General features: G+C 38.1%; 1 pseudogene; it reads left to right on the forward strand.

Moving 5' to 3' along the window:
* The first annotated feature begins 4,042 nt into the window (after positions 1–4,042).
* LOC111819750 (uncharacterized) lies at positions 4,043–4,161 on the forward strand (annotated as a pseudogene).
* Positions 4,162–21,761: the final 17,600 nt, after the last annotated feature.

A 21,761-nucleotide genomic window follows, 5' to 3' on the forward strand; every position in this document is an offset into this window, starting at 1 on the left:
AGATACTACGGCAGAAGCTGCACGGCTTTTTACTATTTGGCTACAGAAGCTACACAGTGTCACTTTCTCCCTACTCTACATACTCTACTGGTCAAAGGTAGTGATAAGCCCACCCAAATTCACAGAGAAGGGAATTAGACTCCATGGCCTGATGCAGAATAGCAAAGTCATATTGTAGAAGAGCACAAAAGTTAGGCTACTTGGGAAAATACAAACTGCAATAGTTATCATAGTTACTGGACGTTTGGTGGGGGTTTTTAGTAAATACATTCTTTCGGGGCTTCTAAGTCTGTTTCTACAGAAAAATTCTAAGGAAATATTAATGGCTAGGAACACTGATTGGTAACTTGCAATGTATTCACGTATCTCTGTGGAGATTATATTTATTGCAACTTTGTACTTACGCATTTTTAATTAATAGATTTTCTTTCTGGGCTTTTGACAACAGCACAAAATACCGTTTGTTGCTACTTTTTCAATTGATAAATTGGGTTGCTACAAATTTTCATTAAAGTTATTATTAATATCTCCTATTACTGCAAGCTTCTAAGTACTTCATTTATAACATCACTGGTGGTTCTTACATTTTGTCAATGGCTGGCTGGAAAGATAGAGCATTTGGTATGCAATAGAGATAAATGATGGTAGAAAAATGGGTTCTGAATGCTGCTTGAAAAACCACAGTTGCCTCCACCTAGTTGAAACTCTAGGATTGGCTACACTTAATCATCAACTGTTTCTTTTTTATTTTTTTTCTTGTCTTGCACACTGAGTAGAAAACAATAAGACCATTACTCCTTTGGAAATCTCTATTAAAACCATTCTCTTTTCTAAGGTGGATAGGATATATATGCATTTATTTTTTGCTTTTGAGCCTGTTATTAGAATAATGTTATGATATATTCTTGTTTTTTTTTTTTTAAATAACCTTTGCCAACTTTTCTTTGCATCATTACCAAAGAGAAATCTACTTAGTTTAATTAGTAATCCACTCTGAACACAATTATTTGTGTACAGAAAATGGTTCTTCTGTTTTAGGTAGTTTCCAATTTAGTTACAGAGGCAAGTCACACAGGTATTCTATGATATGAGCAAAAAAGAAGATGACATATGCAGTGATTCACATTTAGTAATAAAAGCTTTTCTTTTTACACTTTCTGGGTTTTTTTGTGAGGGTGATGGTGGATGGTAGAAGTAAAAGATGGAGTTACAGTGAATTTCAATAATAAAAAGATACATTATTAATAATTACTATATTATTATACTTTAAAAGAACCCTCCTATAATTATAAAAAAAAGTAATGTATGCCACGTCATTGTTGAAAATTTGGAAAATACAAAGCAGAAAATAAAATTTTCCCATGTTCTTAAATTTTAGGGGAAGTTAGTTTTAATATTTTAGTGCATTTTCTTCTAGACCTATATCCTCATAGGTATATGCGTGTTTAATATGCAAACAAGTTAACTCATAGTTCAGAGGTTATGGTGGGTTGTACAGCAGCTGTTTTAACCTCTTCCTGCCTGGCCGTAGGGTTTCTACTGGGCAGCTCTACTTTGTCCTATAGGGTTACTACAGTCGAAGTGGACTTGATGGCAATGGGCTTGGCTGCTAACCAAATGGTTGGCAGTTTGAATCCACCAGTAGCTCCTTGGAAATGCTATGGGGAAGTTCTATTCTGTCCTATAGGATTGTTATGAATTAGAATCGAATCGACAGGAATATATGTATATATATATTTTTGGTTTAGTGTGCCTTACTGTACTTAGAGGCTAGAAAGTTAAAAGTATATTTTCTAGACACTCCTGTAGCTAAAATCTTGGATGTAAATTGGTTAGGCAGTTAGAAACTTCTTGTGAGTACTGTCGGGTTTAGGTTAGGCAGCAGCTGTCTTCCTTGTGCTTTGGCTCCTGCTACTAGCAAACATAGCCATAGAGATGTCACTTTTTCTACAGTAGCTTTCCAGTGTCCAATCACTTACTTCATGGGTGTCTTCAGGCAGTTTAGTGGCAGCAGCAGCTTCCAGGTCTTTGGAAGGCAAGGGTTCCAGAGAGAATCTCTTGATTAACTTCCTAATTATGATAATAGTTGCAGGTTTTAGTCAGGCAGATTTGGTTATTGTATTAGTTGGAGAGGAGCCCTGGTAGCACAGCGGATAAGGGCTCAGCTGCTATCTGAAAGGTCACTGGTTGGGACTCACCCACCTCTCCCTTGGAGAAAGACGTGGCAGTCTGCTTCTATAAAGATTCCAAACCCAAAAAGCCTGTTGCCATCAAGTCAATTCTGACTCATAGTGACCCTATAGGACAGAGCAGAACTGTTCCATAGGGTTTCCAAGGAATGGCTGAGGGATTCAAACTGCTGACCTTTTGGTTAGCAGCGGAGCTCTTAACAACTGTGCCACCAGGGCTCCCAATAAAGATTACAGGCTTGGAAACCCTGTGGGCAGTTCTACTGTCCTATAGGGTCACTGTAAGTCGGAATCTACTCAAAGGCAACAGGTTTTTTTTTTTTTTTTTAAGTTGGACTAATATAATTATTGTAATAAATAAATCCTAAAATTTCAGTGAGCCTTAACATTCAGTTTATTTCTTTCTCACATAAGAATTCAATGCCAGTGTTCCTAAGAGGAGCCCTGGTGGCACAGTCTTTAAAGAACTCGGCTGTTAACCAAAAGGTCGGCAGTTCTGTCCCCCAGCTGTCGAGAAGTATGTGACAGTCTGCTTCTGTAAAGATTTACAGCCTTGGAAATCCTATGGGGCAGTTCTATTCTGTCCTGTAGAGTCACTGTGAGTCGGAATCAACTGGTCAGCAGTGGGTTTGAGGTTTTTTTGGTTTGGTTCCTGGCTGGCAGATACTTTCCTTCCATTTTGTGGCTATCACACCCACTAGGCTTCATCATCTTCTGTGTGAGAAAGAGAAAGAAATTGTGGGAAAATACATACACCTGTGAAAAGCCCTGGCCCAGAAATAACACACATTCCTTCTGATCATATCCCACTGGTAAGGACTAGTTATATGGCTTTTCATACATATAAAGAGGTCGAGAAATGCGGTCATTGACTGGGCAGCCGCTTCCCAATGTCAGCTCTGTATTAAAAAAAAGGACATGAAGTTTGTACCTGCCACCATCTGTGGTGTTCTTCTGGGTGTCATTACTGGCGGTACAAACTAGAGCCCCTCCTTGTGGCTCTTCAATGATTTTTAAGCCTCAATTTCCTTGTATTGAAGTTGTTTATACCTAATAGCCTGAATGGTTTCTGTTTTCTGCAGCTGAACCCTGATAGAGACATATAGTATATGTCTTACAATTTTTAAAAAAATCTTAATATTCTATAGAAACCATTTCCTAATACCATTCAAATTTGCCTTTTAAAAAACTTTCAAATGTTGCCTATGTGACTTCCAGTATTTAATATTGTGGAGAATTATGAGGCTAGGTTGATTTTTTTTATTATTATGAGCATATTATTTTCTGTCTGAATTTAAATGTATTATGATATTTAAAAAATTTTGTCAGAAGGTCTAGATAGAATTTTCCCTGAAACATGTTGACCATTTTTCATCTGCAGTCTCTCCTCTTTTGTACTTCAGGACAGTTTTTGACAACTTTATATGTTTTGGGTTGTTTCTTTTTCAAAAGATATAAATACTTTTTTTGAGAAAACCTTATATTTTTGAGACTGAATTGCTGTTTTATTTTTTATTTAAAATAATTTAAAATAATAGAAATATATTGCTCTTTAATTACATGCATACATAATTTTGATAAAAATGCTGTTGTTGCTAGGTGTCGTCAAGACGGTTCCAACTCATAGTGACCCTATGTATAACAGAAGGAAATGTCGCCTTGTCCTGTGCCATCCCCACAATAGTAGGTATGTTTGAGCCCATTGTTGCAATGGACATTGTCAATCCATCTTGATGAGGGTCTTACTCTTTTTCGCTGACCCTCTAGTTTACCAAGCATGATGTCCTTCTCCAGGAACTGGTCCCTCCTGATAAATGTCCAAAGTAAGTGAGAGGAAGTCTTGCCATCCTCACTTCTAAGGGCACACCATCCTGAACACACCCAATCTCATCTGATCTCAGAAGCTAAGCAGGGTTGGGCCTGGTTAGTACTCAGATGGGAGACCACCTGGGAATACCAGGTGCTGTAGGTTGATAAAAATACAACCTAAATACTTCATAATTATATTAATAAAATGTCCTCCAAAATCTGCTCCCAAAACAGTAAAGTTTTATTAGAAAGAAGAGGCAGCCTTGTTGGAAATATCATAAATGTGCATGATAGGGGCTGATTAAATAAATTACAGAACATGCTTACAATGGAATGCTATATAACCACTAAAAACAAGTGAATTTTTTAAAAAGTAAAGAAAAGCATAAAAGCTGAGGAAACTCATTACACACTCATATGAATGAACTCTGAGATATTTTCTTTAGGAATTAGCTCAAGTTCCAGAACAGTGGAACTGATATTCTACATTTTCGTAGAAAGGAAATGGAGGAAGAAAATAAGTTCACATTTGTTTGTATTTGCATAAAATACCTTTTGAGACTGAAATGAATAAGTGATAACTTTTGTTGACTCTCTGGGGGAAGGGAGAACTGGGTAGCAAAGGACAAGATTTGGAGACATATTTTTGTACCCTTTGAATTTTGAATTATATGTGATTATTTTGTTTAAAAAATTAGAAAAAAAATAAATTGCTGTATGATAACTCAGGGATTGCACCCTTCAACTAGGTCAGCCTTATAATGCAATCTATTCAGTAAACTCCCTCTTTAGTAGAAGAAATATTCTAGACACTTATCAAGGGACTACCCTGTGTCCGATATTGGGGATGCTAACAAGAACTAAGACAGTTCCACTTTCAAATACCTAACAGTGTAGAAGAGGAGATGGACATATAAGCAAATCATTGTAATAAATTGTGATGAATGCTGTACTAAAGATGGAGACATTATTTTCCTGCCCATATCCAGCATAGGGAAATTTAAATACAGCCCTGATGCTCTGCCAGCCCAGAGCAGTAGGTTAATCTAGACTGCTTTGAACTGTGTGCTAGATGTATATGGTATAGCCATCCCGTGTGAACCTAACTAGCCTATTCTAATTATTTGCCTGTATGTCAGGAAATTCCTGGTTAGGAACTTATCCAGATTTCTAGGGTCATATTTTTCTTCCCTTGTCTGGAGGAATATCATGGACTTCTACTGTAGCCTTAGATGTTCTTACTGCAACCTTCCTAACAATTTGTCATTTCATCATTTGCCTCTAGTGATGGGAAATGCACTACCTTTTGCGGCACCTCATACTAATAGCTCTTGTCAATACCTCTGCTTTACCACACCCCTCCCCAAACAAAACAGAAACTTACTGAATCAACAGATGTCATCCTCCAGAGAGTCAGCATTGTTTAGCAGTTAGGAGCTTGGGCTCTACTATTGATTTTACCAGTTACTAAATTAGTGAATTTAGCTAAGTTATGTAAATTCTCTTTGCCTCAATTTCGTCATTTGTTATCAGGAGAATAATAAAAATACCTACTTTATGGAGTTGGTGTGTGAGCAAATGAAACAATCTATATAATATTCATAGCATAGTGACTGGAACACAGTAAATGCCTGATAAGTGTTTGTTATTGTTTTCAAGTTGAGTTCCATTCCAGTTCCTGAGCCAGTCCAAACTACGGAATTAAAACTATGAGTAACTTCATTCTCTATTATCCATCCCCGTTGTTAGTTTACATATCCAGGGTCAAGTGAAGATATTATATTTGGTGGCATGATAATTAAAGTGAAGGTAAATAGAAGGAAAAAATTTAAAAAAAATGTAACAATGAAGAAAGTTTATTTGTAGACCATTTGCATAAAAGATGTCAAGTAGGGATGGACTCTGTAACCAGTGAAGAGGTGATGAAGCTCTGGTGAAATGACTGAGAGGCAGTGTTGAGCAGTCATTAAGAAATCAGGACATGAAGTTAGTCAGAACTTTGTTCAAATCCCAGCTTTGCTACTTCCTACCTGTGTCACTTTGGGGCAAGCCAATTAGCTGATTCAAGCCCTGATTCCATTCCCTCGACTATAAAATAGGGGTAAATAATGCAATCTATCTCATGAGATTCATGTGAGAAATAAATGAAATGATGACTGTCAGGTTCTTAGCAGAGTGGCTTCATTGCATGGTCAGGTAAGCAGGCATTGACAAAATGGGCAGAGTCCACTGGAAGAAACAGCTAGGAAAGAGGGAGATACAGGAGGTGAGAGGGGTTGAATTCCCTTGCCAGAACCGGCCCACTGGAACAGTGGCCCAGGCTTCTGGGTTCAGGAATATTTTATGTTGATTAGAGAGTAAAAGGCTACATGAGCATCAAAAGCAACATGGGACCTTTATTTGACTTGGCTTTTACCCTGGTAGCTTCTTTATAATGCAAGTTCAAAGCAAAAGTAAAGTGTCCAATCTATGGTTCAGGCTTTTCAAAAGTTGCAAGTAACCTTCTTCCTCAATCTTCTTCCATGTTACCCCTTACAATGTTATTTTACACCTTGAACGTGTGACGTTTAAGATTTCTAGTGCCCCTTCGCCTTTGGTATTTCATACTACATGTAAATTCCTCCTACAAACACTGTTTTGTGACAGATTCTGGAGGTATAAATAAATAAATAAACAGTGAATAGCCTGCTCAGAGTAGCTTACAGTCCAGTGGGGAAGACTACCAAATAAACTGCACCTGCCACCCCTCTAATAAAACCCGGAGATAAGTCCTATGAGAGAGAGGAGCACTGGGAATTTAGTGCCACAATCAAATCCAGATTTAGGGGTGGTATCTTAGTTTCCTAGTGCTGGGGTAACAGAAACACCACAAGTGGGTGGCTTTAAAGAACTGAAGTTTATTTTCTCACAGTTCTGGAGGCTTAAGTTTAAATCAAGGTTTCTGCCATGTTGATTCCTTCTTTGGGCTTCTCTCCTAGTTTCTGGTGACTGCTGTCAATCCTTGGCATTCCTTGGCATCTGTCTTCCCCCTGTGTGTGCCTCTGGTCTGTTGTGCTCATTTTAAAACTCAGAAGTGATTAGATTTAGAATCCACCCTACTCTGGTATGAGATCATTAACATAACAAAAGAAAACTCCTATTTTCAAACAATGTCATATTTACAGGTATAAGGGTCAGGATTTCAAATACATATTTTTGGGGGACACAATTCAGTCAATAATAGGTGGGTAAAGGAAAAAACTGTGAAGACTTCATGGGGGGGGTAAAACTGGAGATGATTTTGAGAAAGGGATGGCTATTCCATGAGGGGGATAGGAGGAGAAGAGTATGCAAAGGAATGATGAGGGATGAGAAAATGGTATTTGGGGAAATTGCCAGGATTTCAGCAGTTGAGCAGAAAGTGCAATGGGGAAGTTGTGAAAGAAAAACCAAAGAGGTCAGCAAGGACCTGAAAGTAAAGATCCTCATGTTTCACAGAATTGTCTGCACCAACCTGAAGACTATAGGGATCCATGGAAGATATTAGTCTAATCAGGACAGAAAAGTGACATGATTTATTTTAGATTTAGAAAAACCACACTGACAAATCTGACCTGTGCAAAAGCATCTTGGTTTTATAGTATTGCTGAGTTTACTTGCTGCATAGGAAAGAGATGACAATTAAAATTAATGAGAGTATGAACTAAACTAGAAAATATATGTACAGACTTAACCTGTCCTTGTTTAATAGCTAAGAAGTGCATATTGAAACTAAGAGGGAAAAGACTAATTATGAGATTGAAGCCATCTGGGGAAAAGAACATTTTGTTCTCGAGTGCTTGAAAAGAGAGCACGGGGCTGAAGGAAAGATAGGCTTGGGGGGAAATAATAGAGAGTTCTGGAGAAAATGAAAAGCTTGAAGAAGAGAAATGAAGTACAGACAGCAGAATATGAGCCTAAAGCAAGAGGAAAAAAAATGTTTAACTGAAAGATGGACATGGAGCAGAAAGTAATTGGACAATTCTAAAGTGTGGAACCAGCCCTCAACTGAATCAAAGAAGTTATTGGTACAAAAGCACTTTTCCAACTCATATGGAATCCCAATTTTTAATTTGTCTTTTCATACATACTGCAATATGTGAAGCAATCTTGTTAGAATAAACATGTTTGTTACAGTCAGTATAATTTCCCTGCAAACAAAAAACGTTTCCTTCTATATGTTTAATGTACTACAAAATATTGAGCTCTTTCTTAAGGTTTCAAATGTACTTTGCAGTGTAATACTTGGTAATGGGTAGATTCCTAAAAGGATTTAGCTCTGATAAGCAACCATATGTTTAAAGCTCATCTGAAACTAAACTGTTTAGAAATTTCATTGGAAACATAAAAGAGAACAATTTTTTATGAGGTTGTCTGTGTTATTTGATTTGATACCATGGGAAAGTTCTTTGGGCCTTTGGAAAGCATAGTGAATATCACAACATCTAGGCAGAAAGGATGCAAGTGAGTGGGGCAGTGAAGTGAGTGGGGCAGTGGGTAGTCTCATTTGTTGTGTTGTCTGAGCGGTATCACAAAGGCTGCAATTTCTCTCTCCCACTTAGGTTGTAAATGTTTGGAATTTTATCCCAAGGAGCACTTTTTTTTTTCTTTTTTAAAACTATTTTCCAATCCCTGCTGACCTCTTTTAAAATCCTAATATCCCTTGATGTGGTTAAGACCTTTACTTATTAAATCCTGTGGATTCAATCATTATGGAAGCATGGAATTATGGAGCTAAAAATAAGCTTAAAGAACTAAATTAATCTGTTTCAGCCCAGAATGTTTAGGTAACTTGTCTAAATTCAGATATAGTTAATTTCAGACATAGAATTAGCTCAGTTTATATGCTTCCTGGTCTGGTGCTTTTGCTTTATGGTGTTTTTTTTTTTTTTTTTTCCTTTCTGAGAAGCAGGGGCCTAGGTCTTGAGAGGCCTGGGTTTCATGTGGAAGCAGAAGTGGACAGAATGGGTGAATGTGGAAAGCAGAAATAAAAGACAGTCTTTACCTCCTTCTCAGTTTGGTTGACTATCATTGGCTTGTAAAAATATGGAAAAGGGTAGTTTGGCATAAAGTCTTCTCAGATTTTGAAGCATTTCCTCCTAAATAAGAAGTATTTACTCTCTTCTTTGTGAACCATAGGGTTGGCTAACCTTTGGAAGTAGATCACCAGGCCTTTCTTCCTAGTTTGCCTTAGTGTGAAAGCTCCACTGAAATGTCCATCATGGGTGACCTTGCTGGTATTCGAAATATCAGTAGCAAAGCTTGCAGCATTAGAGCAACACACAACCACCACAGTGTGACAAACTGCCAAAAGAATGAACAATACCAGTCTAAGAAGAAATGCAACCAGAATGTTCCTTAGAAATAAGAATGGTGAGACTTCAACTCACTTACTTTGGACATCTCATAGAAAAAGACCAATTGCTAGCAAAGGACATCATGTTTGGTAAAACAGAGGACCAAAGAAAGTGAGGGAAACACTCAATGAGATGTACTGACACAATAACCCCAACAATGCACTCAAACATATCAACTATTATGAAGATGGTGCAGTACCTGGCCGACATTTCGATCTGTTATACATAAGGTCACCAAGAGTTGGAGCAGACTCCACGGCAACTAACAACAACAGCTATCTTCTTTAACTGGGATGTTATCTATTGCAAAAGGGAGCTAGCTTGTTTGAGAAGCTCTCTTGCCTTTGTATGAGTGTCTCAAGCAACAACCTTTTCTGCTACAGGGTTGCAGCATTAAATGCAAGATTTAGGCAGTGAAATTCAAGCACATCCTTGTTATTTTCTTCTTCACCAGCTGTGTCTCCTGATTAGAGAGTTAGCATTTGGAACTCTTACTCTCTGAATGACCCTTATATATATTCCAGTGACCTGAAAACCTGCAGCTTCTTTCCTTACCCTTTTAATGTGCCGTTTCAGTGCTTGGAAGACATTTCATCCATCAGTGATATCAATATTTTTCATGCTGTGAAAGTTGGCTGTCCCAGCTACTTGCACAAATAATGAGCATGCAGAACTGACCCAAATTCTACTCAAGAACTGCGTAATACAAGCTAACCATTATTTTTAAGTGCATCGAGTGGCTTGATAATACATTCTGAGAGATCTACAAAATAAAATGCACACCATGTCAGCTCTTAAGTATGCCTTATCTGTGCTAGGAAAAACATACTTTTCTTTTCATTCATCTATTCTCCCCCAATTTCTCTCCAAAAAAAGTTTCAGTACTTACTGTAAAAATTTTAAGCAGTAAATATGAGTATAAAAAAGTAGTAGTCCTCTAGATGGCTCCCATCCAGAGAAATAATTACTGACATTTTAGTAGGTATCCTAATATTTCATTATGCTGGGTGTTCATAGGTTTGTACACACACACACACACACACACACACACACACACACAAATTTACATAGAGGAGTCCAGGCCATCCATTCTGTTTTGTAATCTGCATTTTCCCATAACAATATGCCATGGGCATCTTGTGTTTTCAAGAAAGAAATCTGTATCATCATGTCTGTATGTACCATTATTTGTTTAACTGGGCCCCTATTGATGGTCCCTGGGTGGCACAAATGGGTTATGCTTGACTACCAACCAAAAGATTGGTGGTTTGAACCCACCCAGCAGCATCCGGGAAGAATGGCCTGACAGTCTGCTTCTGTAAAGATTATAGCCAAGAAAACCATATGGAGCATCGTTCTATTCTGACATACATGGAGTCACCATGAGTTGGAATCAACTTGGTGGCAATGAGTTTTGGGTTTATTGATGGCTGTATTCCAAACTTTTTACTATTGCAAACCATGTGGTAATATACCAATATACAAGTTGCTGTCGAATCTGTTCCGACTCATGGCAACCCTGTGTGTGTCAGAGTAGAACTGTGCTCCATAGGGTTTTCAGTGGCTGATTTTTCAGAAGTAGATCACCAGGCCTTTCTTCTGGGTGCCTCTGGGTTGACTTGAACCTCCAAGCTTTTGGTTAGCAGCCGAGTATGTTAACCATTTGCACCACCCAGAGACTTCATGTGGTAATATTCTCAGGTATCTATACATTTTGCACTTGGTACAAATCTACATACTGTATTTTTACGCAAATAATGTGTGCATTCTGTTTGTTTGCCAACTGTGCCCTCCCCCATAAGGTATTTTTGTAAGGGCACTAGGTCAATTTTTTTATGTTGCTGTTAAAAAAAATTAATATAGCGTGTTTATGAAAATACCTGGGGGTGGTGGTTGACAAGTGTCATGAATTGAATTGTGTCCCCCAAAAAATGTGTGTAGCAGCTTGGCTAGGTCATGATTCCCAGTATTGTATGATTGTGTAATCTGATGTGATTTCCTTATGTGTTATAAACTCTATCACTATGAAGAGGTTATATGTGATCTCCTTGTGTGTTGTAAATCCTATCACTGTGATGAGGTTATACTGATGAGATTTACAAGATTAGATAGTGTCTTAATCCAATCTCTTTTGAGATATAAAAGAGAGAAGCAAGCAGGGACACATGGGAACCTCCCACCACCAAGAAAGCAGTGCTGGGAGCAGAGCGCGTCCTTTGGACCAGAGGTTCCTGTGCTGAGGTGCTCCCAGACCAAGGGAAGACTGATGCATCACAAGGACCTTCCTCCAGAGCTGACAGAGAGAGAGACAACCTTCTCCTGGAGTTGATGCCCTGAATTTGGACTTGTAGCCTACTAGACTGTGAGAGAGTAAACTTCTCTTTGTTAAAGCCATCCACTTGTGGTATTTCTGTTAGAGCAGCACTAGATGACTAAGACAACAAGCAAACGTAGAACTTGCACACTTCACATAAAACTACAGAGTACATTTTGACATGGTAGCACAGTTTGCAAGGCAGTTGAGATTTAAAAAAAAAAAGGATGGTCTTATTTATAAACCAAGAAAATTATTCAGAAGATATATGGTTAAAGGGTTGGCCCTTAAAGAGGCTTTCCCAGCCTGATTTTAGAGACTACCTTCCACTGGAGGCTGCTCTTCTCTCCCCTGGTGAGCCTTCCACTCAGTCATCTACCTGGGACCTAAGCAGTTCATCTGGCATGTGTGGTAGCTTAATGGGAAGGAGTACATAGCATTCTCCCAGTTCAGTGCCTGAGAGTCTGTAGCTACTGTAGCAGACACAAGAACTAGTGTCTTCAATGGACATTCATTTTAGGCTTATTTCTAGTGAACTCAGATGCTCTGCTCCAATCTCAGCCACTCAGTAGAGTAGCCCTGCTTTCTGTTTTAGTCATTTACATAGTGCTCTCATTATGGTCTTGGCACAAGCAACATGTTGTGGTGGGTAAACATTATCCTAACTTATTTTCAATGAGTAACAGCCAAGGATAACCAAGCTGCAGTAGGAATTTCTAGCCACAACCTCCATAAAGGGGACTCTTGGCATGAGAAGACATGGCACATTTTACAAATGGAATTTAGTTGTGGTGAGTAAATGCCCTTCTTAAATTAGTTTCCTTTGCCTCAGGTCTGAAATTGGGTCAGTGTTCGGACTCAATTTACATTTTCAATCCCAGCCCCACAATTCACATGCCAGTCTTCTCCAGTTAGATACAAAAGTTTTTACTACCCCCAAACTTGAATTTGGACATTTGTTTCGGTGCCATTTTTCTTCTGAAATGTCCTCCTGCTTTCTTTTTTCTGCTGTATTTGTCTAATCATAATCCTGCCCGTTGTTGGGAAGTCATCTCAGATGACACCTCTTTCTTTAAGTCTTTCCTAACCAGATCCTTCTCTGGACTCTTTTTAGGTATATTGTTTTTATCACTCATCTGATAATTTGGATAGAGTACTTCTCTCTCTCACTTTATGTATATGTAAGTGTATGTATATGTATACACACATGCACAGACACACCTTCCCAGGAAAGCACTACTATTCTAGAACAGGACCAAAGGGGCAAAATTTTGTGCTTGTTGTTCCATCCCTGCTTTTCCAGTGGATTCTTGTCTTGGGTTCCATGAGATACTCTTACTTCCACATGTTCCACTTTGGTTGCTTACCTACTACATGACCTGCTTTTCAACTTATTAGTGATGGTCATGGATTGAATTATGTCCCCCCAAAAATGTGTGTATCAATTTGGCTAGGCCATGATTCCCAGTATTGTGTGGTTGTCTTCCATTTTGTGATTGTAATTTTATGTTTAAGAGGATTAAGGTGGGATTGTAACACGACCCTTACCTAGGTCGCATCCCTGATCCAACGTAAAGGGCGTTTCCCTGGGGTGTGTCCTGCACCACTTTTTATCTTACAAGAGATAAAAGGTAAGGGAAGCAAACAGAATTGGGGACCTCATACCACCAAGAAAGCAGTGCTGGGAGCAGAGCGTGTCCTTTGGACCTGGGGTCCCTGTGTGGAGAAGTTCCTAGTCTGGAGGGAGATTGATGAGAAGGCTGACAGAGAGAGAGCGAGCCTTCCCCTGGAGCTGACACCCTGAATTTGGACTTTTAGCTTACTTTCTATGAAGAAATAAATTTCTCTCTGTTAAAGCCATCCACTTGTGGTATTTCTGTTACAGCAGCACTAGATGACTAAGACAGTGACTGTTCAAAGACTTAGTGAACTCTTCTGATTCAACCTGTTTGCACCTTTACAGAGACACCACCTAAAGCCTTAGAAACTTCAAGCAGTTGGTGAGGGAAAGGGAAACAATTTAAACAGGCTTTTCCTTAGATACCACTGGAAAGGCAGCTGTTCCGTCTGTGTTAGGGATTTCCTCAGAAAAAAGATTCTCTCAGCATGGACGGATTACCCAATGAACAAGGTATGTGCAGCTTACTTGTGCTTACTTACTAATCTGTAGTACACAATTTCATCTGTTTTTCACCCCATCAAAGATGTGGTGAAATCCATGTGATATTGTGCATTAAACATTAGTAAATAAACACGATTAAGCCCATGAGTACCTTGCTTACTGGTTAATCCACTCTGTCCCTCAGCATGTGATAAATCTGAAAAAGAGATACCACTAATACTCTAAGTGCAAAAAAAAAAAAAAAAAAAAAAAATTCAAAAATGTCCTAGTCAACTAATATGACACACTCCATACAAATTACTCCAAATAAATGTAGTTATATTTTTATGCCACCTTCAGCATTGTTGATGTTGTTAGTTGTCGTTGGCTCCTTCAATCTTAAAATCATACAAGGCAGTCTGTTTGCAGTGTAGGTTCAATTGTGGAATGCTGAATCAAACATTTTGGAAAGAGTATTCTTTTTTACTAACTACAAAATGGATATGCGTTGGGTGTAATCCTGGACAAGTCGTATTTCTCAGAATCAGGTTTCTCCTTTACAGGTGAGCAGTTTAAAAATGAATGATGTCCAGGGAAGACATTCTGTGATTGTTGTTGTTAGGTGCTGTCGAGTTGGCTCCAACTCATAGTGACTCTATGTATAATAGAATGAAACGTTGCCCAGTCCTGCACCATCCTCACAATCATTGCTATGTTTGAGCCCATTGTTGCAGCCACTGTGTCAGTTCATATCATTGAGGGTCTCCCTCTTTTTCACTGACCCTCTACTTTACCAAGTGTCATCGATTGAATTGTGTCCCCCAAAAATATGTGTTGTAAATCCTAACCTCTATGCTTGTGGTTGTAATTCCATTTGGGAATGAATTGTCTTTGTTATGTTAATGAGACAGGATTAGTGTAGGGTATGTCTTGAGTCAATCTGTTTTGAGTTATAAAAGAGATTAAACAAGCAAGGGAAGAAGCAGAGATGGAAGAAGAGACATACTAAGCCACATGAAGATCACCCACTAGCAGAAGCTCAGAAAAGACAAGGAATTTCCTCCAGAGCCAACAGAGAGAAAAAGCCTTCCCCTAGGGCCGGCACCCTGAATTCAGACTTCTAGCCTCGTAAACTGTGAGGAAAATAAATTTCTGTTTGCTAAAGCCATCCACATGTGGTACTTCTGTTATAGCAGCACTAGATAACTAAGACACTAAGCATAATGTCCTCCTCCGGCAATTGGTCTTTCCTGATGACAGGTCCAAAGTTAGTGAGAAGTCTCGGCATCCTTGCTTCTAAGGAGCATTCTGGCTGTACTTCCTCCAAGACAGATTTGTTCGTTCTTCTGGCAGTCCATGGTGTATTCAATATTCTTGGCCAACTCCATAATTCAGATGTGCTAATTATTCTTCAGTATTCCTTTATTATTGTCCAGCTTTTGCACGCATATGAGGTGATTGAAAATACCATGGCTTGGATTAGGCACAGCTTTGTCTTCAAAGTGGCATCTTTGCTTTTTAACACTTTAAAGAAGTCTTTTACACCAGATTTTCCCAATGTAATATGCCATTTGTTTCTTGACTGCTGCTTCTATTGGCATTGACAGACAGTTGATCCAAGAAGAATAAAACCCTTGACAACTTCAGTTTCTTCACCATTTGTCATGATGTTTTTTATTGTTCTAGTTGTAAAGATTTTCATTTTCTTTATGTTCAGGTGTAATTCTATGATTATCAGATGTTGAATTCCTTTGAAGGGAAGGTGTCAAGTAGATAATTTTTAGAGCAGTCAGAGAAAAAAGTCAGTTGACAGTGGCTAGGTCACTTTTGCTCACTTTCTCCCTTTTGTATGTCTTGGGACAGATGAGAGTAATGCTCGTCACAAAGCTAAATAACTTCACGAAGCCCAGGTTCTCCTGAATTTAAAAGATATGGTTGATACGTGTATTTTAGGCGCAAAGAATATCAAAGTTGTTTTCACAATTGAAAGTAACTCTTTTATATGTTGATAGGGGCAACCAGAGTTCAGGTAAGGTAATTTGTGGGATGGTCTTTGGAGTCTTTTTCGACTGTTGGTCTTGCAGAAATTATATACCTTTAGATGATAACTTTGCTCCTTTAGCTACAACTGGATTAGCGCTTCTCAACCAGGGCCAATCTTGCCCCACAGGCAACATTTGGTAATGTCTGGAGCCCTCGTGGCACAGTGGTTAAGAACGAAGGCTGCTAACCAGAAGGCTGGCAGTTCAAATCCACCAGCCGCTCCTTGGAAACCCTATGGGGCAGTTGTACTCTGTGCTGTAGGGTTTCTATGAGTTGGAATAGACTCAAGGGCAACGGGTTTGGTTTTGGTTTGTAGACACTTTTGGTTGTCACAACTGGGGGAAGTACCGGGGAAATGGGTGTGGGAGGTGGGGGAGGGTGGTGTGCGACTGGCGTCTAGTGTATAGAGGTCAGAGTTGCTGCTAAACATCCTGCAATGCCCAAGACAGCCCCCACAATGAAGAATGATCCAATTCCAGCTGTCAATAGTGCTGCAGTTGAGAAAGTGCTCTAGATAGTGCATGGAGAAGGCTTAGACTGAAGGAAAGATAAGAACTTGTGAGTCCTAACTTTGGTTCATATGCAATTTCTTTATGTAAAGTCAGAAACCTGTGTAATGACAACCGAATGAGCTTAGAGAATATATTGCTATCAAGCTTTTTAAACTAGCAAGATAATTCAGGTTTAATGAGCCCTACTACCTTCATAAATATTACCCCAAAAGCTTTCTCTTAAAACTATACATTGAATTATGAACCCCATTTACTTGGAATACTTTAATAGATTGCTCTCAGTGAAAATGCAGACTCCTTAAATGGCCCACAAATCTCTACATGATCTAGTCCTGGCTTATTCTCCAGCCTCATCTCAGGACATTTTGCCTGATAATCTCCAGCCACACTAGCCATTTAGCTCTTCAAAAGTATGACGCTCTTTCCTGCTCAGTGCCTTCACCCACACTCTTCCCTTCTTCCCTCTGCTTAGAACATTCCTCCTTATCCACAGCATCCGTCCCTGCTTCTTCTTGCCCTTAGCTCAAATGTTGGCTTAACTGTGAGTGCTTGTCTGAAGAGGTCACATAATCTAAAATAGGTTCCATGTATTATTGTCTACATTGTATAATACTCATCACATTTCTAATCACGTATTTTTTTGTATGTTTATGTGTTAAAGTTCGGCTTCTTCCTATGGCTCTATGTTTCATGAAGGAAAGTTGATGGTGTTTTTTATACCTGCATCTCTAATGCCTAACTTAGTGCCTGCACAGAGTAGGACCTCAATAAATATTTGTTGAATAAATAAAAGAAACCATCCTTGATCCTCATTGTCATGAAGGACGATGATGCCTCTGCTACAAACCCATCTGCCCTTTCTTCTCTCAGTCTTTGCAGACATAACCACAATACACTCCATCTTACCCCTGAGGCAAATGGAGACCATTTTTCAAAGAGAGAGAACATTTGTTCAGCACTGTGAGCTATAAAACTTAGGGTAGAAACTTTCGCTGCTGCCTTGTGATACAGCTATCTCTAAGTAGGGGTGTTACTTCTCCCTGGAATAACAAGGACTAAAAAAACAAGATAATCATTTTCCAAGTTTAGGATTATAGCAGAACATCCTTGCTTGAAGTATAGATTGGGTTGAAGAAGAAAAAAAAAAAAAAATCCTAAATGTTGCCCACACTTCAACTGGTCCTTGATAGGAAGATCCCTAAGAGAACCAGTGTCCATGTAAATTAAAGGTTTGGATTGTTAAGGACTAAAGAAGAGATCAGGACCTCAAGAAATTATCTAGTCTTTGAATAACTATCCTGAGGCAAGTAGAGCTTTATTAACATTTATAGATGGATTAATCTGGTTAACATCATTGTATTCTGATTTCTGGTTGCTTGGTCTGCCTTACTGTTAATCATCAGCACAATCTTACTGTTCCAAGGAACTGGGACTGATCTGGTACACTTACTTCTTTTGGATACAATGATAAAAACATGTTTTCTTTTTTTATTCTTCTGAGTGTCTGACCTATATTTTTGTTATCATGTAAAATAACATTGTATTCTACTTGTGTTTATTATAAGGGAAGATTGTATCTCTGTGTGTCAGTATATTGATCTTCAGTTTTTGTTGGGTCAAGGTAACTTATATATAATGAAATATATTCTCACAGCGAAAATTATATATTTCAGTTCAGATACACATTTAATTATATACAATGAATGAACTAAATCAACAGTTCTGATTTAGAGGTAAAAGAGATGTTTTTCCAGCATTACGATTCTTTCTGTTTGGGGTTAGAGACAAGGTTATCCTAATGCCTTTAGTCCTCCAGTCCAACAACTAGAAATATTCTCTTAATAGAAAAAATAAAAACTAATTTGAGTTGTTTGCAGAAGTGAATTCTTGTTGAAAGTGTTTCTGCTTTGTTTTGGTGCAAATCTTAACATATATAATATTTTGAATTCAGATCATGTATTTTATACATTGATTATTACGTAGTGAATAAAAACAATTGATATCTGGTTCTAAGATGATTATTTCCCTTACTGATGACAAAAACATTTTCTTGGGTATCTCATGTTGTACATTGAAATGAATATATAATATAATTTCACTGGTCTGACTAATTATTTAAAGCATGGGGTAAATCATTAAATGTGCATTTTATCATCAGCCTTCCTGTCATTGTCACTTTGCATACTATTATTGTCATTACTGCTACCATCATCATCATGATTATGTAATTCTTTTCTTCCTTCTCATTCTTCTTCTTCAGTTAAAAAAGACCAGGCTAACAAAGTTTGCCAAAGAAATGCCTTAATGTCTACTTTAAGAAACAAGTTCCCATTTCTGTCGAGTCAATTCCGACTCATAGGGACCCAATAGGACATAGTAGAACTGCCTCATAGGGTTTCCAAGGAGTGGCTGGTGGATTCCAGCTGCCGACCTTTTGGTTCGCAACGGAGCTCTTAACCACTATGCCACCAGGGCTCCTAAGAACCAGAAAATTATTACAGTATTTTATAAACTGATGCATTCTGCTTAAAGTTTTTAAAAGATATGTTTCCTTAAATAGGCTATGCATAAATACTCTGCATTAGGTTTTTTTTATCACTGCATGACAAATTACCTCTTATTTAGGGGCTTAAATCAACACAAACTGATTATCTCACAGTCTGTTGGTCAGGAGTCCAGGCACAGGTTATCTGGGTCCTTTGCTTGGGCTCTCACAAGGCTGCATCAGCTTGTTACTGGGCTGCAATAGCATTTGAGGCTCAAGGTCTCCTTCCAGGCTTATTAAGGTTGTTGGAAGAATTCAGTTCCTTGTGACTGTAGATTGTAGAACTGAGGTCTTATTTTTTTGCTGGCTGTTAGCTTGGAACTGCTCCCAGCTATTAGAGGCAGTCCACCATTCCTTACCATATGGCCCTTTCCAAAACATGGCAGTTTGCATTTTTAAAACCAACAGAAGAACCTCTGTCATGCTCCAGATCTCTCTCTCTTCAAGAAGAACCCCTGTACGACCTATTGCCGTGGAGTCAATTCTGATTCCTCTTAAAGGCTCACCTGATTAGGCCAGGTCCATGCAGGATAATCTTTTAATCAATTCAAAGTTAGCTAATTAGTATGGACGGAAACTGCTAACAGCAACAACCTAATCATGAGAGTGAAATCCTATCACATTCACTAATTCCACTCACGTTCAAGGGAAGGGGATGATACAGGGTGTTTGCATCAGGGGGCGGGAATCTAGGCGATGATCTCAGAATTCTTTCTACTAGATTCTCTAATCTGCCTGTTTATTTCTTCACCTCCTCCCCATAAACCTGGGCAGTGACTAGGAATCACACATAGCTATTTACATTAAAATTAATTAAAATTAAATGAAATTAGAACTCAGTTTCTTGGTTGCCTAGCTATATTTCAGCTGTCTAATAGCAATGGCTGCCATGTTGAACAGTGCAATTATAGAACATTTTCATCATCACAGAAATATTTTTTGCAGCTAATATGTTAATGGTATGGATTACCAATTCTGTATAACATAGTTAATAAGACTTTTACTATCTTAATTTAGCAGATAGGCTAAGAATTTTAGACATTGTGCAGGCAGATTGAAGCATAAGTTTTTGAAGAGAGTATTTTAATGTGTGTCAAATCATACTACAGAGGTGACCGACTATTTTGTCTAACCATAGTCTCAGCCTTAGAAGCAGTGTCTTGATATTGTCCCTCTTTTTTGTTGTGGTCAATTACAATAATATAACATTCCTGTCAGTTTCGGACATTGCTTCATAGACCATAAAAAGATAATCTTTAATGTGCAGCTAGCACAGTGCTATCCAATTGAACATTCTCTAATGTTTTATATCTACACTGTCCAATGTGGTAGTTATTGGCCACATGTGGCTTCTGAGCACTTGAAATGTGACTAGTGAGACTGAGGAATTTTATATGATTTTAATTAATTTAAATTAAAAAGTTTAAATAGCTACATGTGGCTAATGGCTACCATATTGGACAGTGCAGGTATAGAATGTCATAGATTTTCAGTTACTGGAGTCCCTAAATGAAGTTGTATATACTACTTTGCTGTTGGCTTATAAATAGAAATCAAGAAGCTTTCAGGCTGATGATTTAAAGATGGTTGGGTAAATTAAAGAGAGACAGTATAATCTCATAACTTTCCATTGTTTTAGACAAGTTTGAAATTCCAAGAAAAGAAGTTGAAAAATAAAATCTCCTAGTTTTAAATCTTATTTTAGATTCAAGTTTTCTTTTCATCTGTGGCAATTTGTCTGCCTTGAGAAAGTTACAGCTTTATTCAGCTGGAAGAAATTTTCTTACAATGTTTTCTCCTCACATTCGCTTGCCTTTTGCTTTGTTACATTTAATTATATCTCCCCTTAAGGCAGATGGGAGGGAAAACATCAAGTAAACATGTTCCACTTCAGAACTTGTTCTTCCCCAAGAGGTATAATTTGTAACTTAATAAACACAACCACATTATGATTTAATTAACAAGTTGCAATAACAAACGAAATAGTAAATTTGTGATTTATTTTCATATGATGAAAATGGCAGATCTCTTAGATGAGAATTTAAAATGAATCAAAATCAAATTTAGCTCAGTGTGTCATCTCTAGATGTGCTGTCACAAAAACACATGCTACCTATGAGTATTATACTATTCCCATGGAATGCATGCCTATTTTTAGGGATGAAGATTTCCAGGATGTTAATGTGTTTAGATATCATTATCAGAGGCTAAACTTCTCAGGAACTGGACCAAATTCTGAAACTGTATTTTGCCTATAATGTTAACTATCCCTGAATTAAAAATAATATGCAAAGTCCAGGTAAATGCAGTTAGGTAAGCATATTTTGTAGTTAAATTTCATCATCACTACAGTTTGCCATTTCTTATATATATATGTATATGTATATACATACATACATATATATTATATATATATATGTAGTTTGTTTTTTACAAAAGAATATTCCTGAAGTGCTGTTGTTTCTGATGGAAGCAAGAGGAGGGTGGCTGATCCACTGTTTTTTGCCTGTGAGTCAGGGTGTCACAGTGTGAAATGAAGAATCATGGATTTGTAAGAAAGAAGGTGGGACAGAAGCTTGGCTTCAGATGCACCGTAGGAAATAGAGAAGACCACTTTGGATACTGGCTTTAGTACAGTTAAAATTTTCAGATCCAGTTATCAGCTAGACCTACAAAGAGAATGAACTTAGGGAACAGAAGCTCCCAAGAGTTAGGTACTTCCCCTAGTATCCAACAGCCAAGGAACATTCCCACCCATCATTCTTTTTGTGTCTTGCTGTCTGATTTTTGCATGAACTAAACAGTGATAAAAAGGATTGAGGAGTAGTAATGTGCAGCAGGATAATAAGCTTTTTGAAATATCACTGAAATAT

Source organism: Trichechus manatus, unplaced genomic scaffold (assembly GCF_000243295.1).
Source record: "Trichechus manatus latirostris isolate Lorelei unplaced genomic scaffold, TriManLat1.0 scaffold00017, whole genome shotgun sequence".
In the NCBI taxonomy this organism is placed as follows: domain Eukaryota; kingdom Metazoa; phylum Chordata; class Mammalia; order Sirenia; family Trichechidae; genus Trichechus; species Trichechus manatus.